The 3,872-nt window shown below is 40.0% G+C and overlaps 1 pseudogene; it reads right to left on the bottom strand.

The window, feature by feature from the left end:
• Window positions 1-867: 867 nt before the first annotated feature.
• Window positions 868-1,416, bottom strand: LOC132503291 (small ribosomal subunit protein uS2B-like; annotated as a pseudogene).
• Window positions 1,417-3,872: the final 2,456 nt, after the last annotated feature.

The raw sequence follows: 3,872 nt of genomic DNA, 5'->3' as shown, positions 1-3,872 counted from the left end.
GCATTTGTTTATTACTGTTAATTAAACTTCAGACTTTATTTGGATTTCACCAGTTTTTCCATTAATGTCCTCTTTCTGTTCTGGTCCAGACCAGGATACCATACTGCATTTGGTTTACATGTCTCCCCTAGTCTGTGACAATTTTTCAGCCTTCCCTTTTCATGACAGTCTTGAGGGGTACTGGCAAAGTTTCCTGCTGAAATGTCCCCCAAACTTGATTTGTCTGTTTTCTCATGGTTAGACTGAGGTTATGGGTTTGGGGGAAATATGCCACAGAGGTGAAGTGCCCTTTTCATCATATGTATCAGGCGACACACGTTATGCACATGACATCACTGGGGATGTGAACCTTCATCACTTGGTGAATGTGTTTTTCCTTTCCCTATTCTGTTCACTGGGAACAAGTCACTAAGTTTAATCTCCTCTCAAAGGGTGGAAGAACCTCTAACTCTACCTTCTGGAAGGGATAGTATCTACATATAGTTTTATTCATTTATTTATTTCAAAACTGATTATTTTCTGGCAACCTTATCTCTGTTTTCTGTTTAACAGCCTGTGGAAGAACAGCTTAAGACCACCCAGTGGTTGTTCCCACCCATTCAGTGTCCTGAGCAGTGGGAGCTGCAGGCCAGCCTTCAGTGGCAGGCTGAGCACTCCAGTGTTCTGCAGATAGGCACAGAGGGCACATGCTTGCCTTCAGGCCAGCCTGTAACCTCAGGTTGAGCAGCAGTAAAGTCAGAAGCTGAAGCAGTTCATTCACTTGGAAATCCTCCACGGTCACAGCCTTTTTAGCACACCCTGCTCTTCCTTTTCAGTCCTTTCAGGATCTCTGTATAAGTAGAATCACACATGACCTCTCATGGGTGTTCATAGAAGCCTGCAAAGAACTTCCTGGATGAGGCTCCACCACATCAGACCCACTGAGTGAGCTTCCTTGTCACTGCAGGGGATGACAGTGTCCACATAGCAAAAAGGGAGACTCTGAGTTACACAGAGTGATGGTAGACAGGTTAACATAGAGGCTGGTTGTCAGCCCTGGGGTGATATCCACCAGAAGAATGAGGCTTCTGGAAGGCTGTCTGGATCTGATTAGGGAAGGTTCCAGGAGTGAAGCACCAAGCAACAGGAGTCGTTCCAGTGGCAGCAGCAAACTTCAGCAGAGGCTGCTGGCCAGTATCCCTGGAGGATGACACTGACATCAACCAGGTTTTTCACGGCAACAATGGCATGAACTGCCAGTGGAAGCTTCTCCTGAGTTCTCTTTAGATTTATGATATAGATGCCATCAATTTTCCTTTTGTAGATGAAATGTTCCACTTGGAACTCAAGGTTGGTCCCACCTAAGTGGGTTCCTGCTGCAAGGAATTTGAGGATACCCTCCTCTTTCATTTGCAGGACATCAAGAACTGTGGACATTATGAAAATTCCCCTTTGTTACAGGAATGGAGGACAATGCCATATGGATCCCTCTCTGGGTAGTGCAGAAGGGCTCTACATATATCACTTGGAGTGCTTCTGTAAGGAAGATGTGTCTCTTCTACCTCATTTATTTTTCAATCACTTACATCAGTATGTGTATTTATTTTATACTTAGGGTCATAATTCTGTACTATATTGTTATTTATTTTATTGCTGAAATTGTCACGGCCTTGGCCAGTGGGTGCTTTCAGGTTGGTTCCTGTGTCCCTTTAACATAGTTCATTTGGTTTTTGAGCACTTGCTTAACCTTATGGTACTATAAGGTGCTCCAGACTTATCTTGTATTTTCTCTGCCCCAGCCCTAGAACTAGCTATTCTCCCAAGGATCTCTGGTTTCTTTTATGACATTTAGTTCCTTTAATGACATTTAGAAATCAAGATCTAGCACAGTTCTCTGAGCTAAACTGAAGTCCGCTCAAGTCCTCCCAAGTTAACATAAACCTGGCAGGAGTGTGAGGGAGGCAGATGCAGCACCCAGAAAAGCTGCTGGCCCCGCAGCGACCTTTTGGCAGAAGCAGTAGTGGTCCACTTGGGCATCAGTCCATTTGGCTTCCTAATGTTTCTAGTGAGCTACTGGCCCTTCACCTGAGGTCCTAGACCTGCAGGGTGTGGGAGATAACTAAAGAGATGTATCTGGGCACAGGGAGGGGAGAAGTGGGATACTGCAGCTTCTTCCCCTCTTTATCCTGGAGAGTTGTCACTAATAGGTCAGAGGGAGGGGCCCTGTCATCTATGATTTTTAAAATATTTATTAATTAAAAAAAATTGAGGTATATATGATGTTTGTTTTGCAATTTGAGGTTTGAGTTAACGCACTTATAAAAATAGTGTAGTTGTGTTTAAATGCATAGGAAAATGTGTTCATAAACCATAGTATTCCAGTGGAGTCATAATTGATTATTTTGCAGAGTATAAGTTCTCATAAATAATAGAGAGCATTTAGTAATGTGAAATGTTAATTCACTTTATTTTTAATTGTAGTTTATTTACAATATTGGTTTCAGGTGTACAACATAGTGATTCAGTATTTTTACAGATTAATTATACTCCATTTAAAGTTATTATAAAATAATGGCTATATTTCCCTGTGCTGTACAATATGTCCTTGTAGCTTATTTTATACATAGTAGTAGTTTGTACCAGTTAATCCCCTGCCCTTACCTTGCCCCTCCTGCCTTCCCTCTCCCCACTGGTAACCACCAGTTTGTTCTCTATATCTGTGGGTCTGTTTCTCTTTTGTTAAATACATTTGTTTTATTTTTTAGATTCCACATGTAAGTGATAACATACAGTATTTGTATTTCTCTGACTTATTTCACTAAGCATAATACTTTATAGGTCCATCCACTTTGTTGCAAATTGAAGAAATTCATTCTATTTTATGGATGAGTAATGTTCCATTGTATATATAAACACCATATCTTTTATATGCATTCGTCTGTTGATGAACACTTAGGTTGCTTGGCTATTGTAAATAATTCTCCTGTGAACATTGGGGTGCGTGTATCTTTTCAAATTAGTGTTTTCATTCTCCTCGGATATATACTCAGGAGTGGAATTACAGGATCATATGGCATTTCTATTTTCAGTTTTTTAGGAAACCTTCACACTGTTTTCCATAGCAGCTGCATCAATTTACATTCCCACCAACAATGTACTAGGGTTCCCTTTTCTCAACATCCTCACCAACATTTGTTATTTGTAGACTTTTTGATGATAGCCATTCTGACAGGTGTGAGGTGATACCTTATTGTGGTTTTGGTTTGCATTTCTCTGATTATTAATGATGTCGAGTATCCTTTCATGTGCCTGTCGGCCATCTGTATGTCTCTGTAAAAATGTCTCTTCAGATCCTCTGCCCATTTAAAAATAATTTTTTCTTTTTTCTGCTACTGAGCTGTATGACGACTTAATATATTTTGGATATTAACCCCATATCTAATATTTGATTTGCAAATATTTTCTCCCATTCAGTAGGTTGTCTTTTCATTTTGTTGATCGTTTCCTTTGTTGTGCCAAAGCTTTTAAGTTTAATTAGGTCCCATTTGTTTATTTTTGCTTTTGTTTCCCTTGCCTTATGAGACACATCCAAAAAAAAATTGCTATGATTTATGTCAGAGTGTCTACCTGTGATTTCTTCTAGGAGCTTTATGGTTTCAGGTCTTACATTTAGGACTTTAACCCATGTTAAGCTTATTTTTGTATATGGTGTGAGAAAATGTTCTAATTTCATTCTTTTACATGTAGCTGTCCAGTTTTCCCAGCACCACTTACTGAAGACATTGTCTTTTCTCCATTGTATATTCTTGCCTCCTTGGTTGTAGATTAATTGAACATAGGTACGTAGGTTTATTCCTGGGATCTCTATGCTGTTCCCTTGATCTATGTGTCTG

The sequence above is a fragment of the Mesoplodon densirostris genome, chromosome 2, assembly GCF_025265405.1.
Source record: "Mesoplodon densirostris isolate mMesDen1 chromosome 2, mMesDen1 primary haplotype, whole genome shotgun sequence".
In the NCBI taxonomy this organism is placed as follows: Eukaryota; Metazoa; Chordata; class Mammalia; order Artiodactyla; family Ziphiidae; genus Mesoplodon; species Mesoplodon densirostris.
This window is presented reverse-complemented; position numbering and strand designations above follow the sequence as displayed.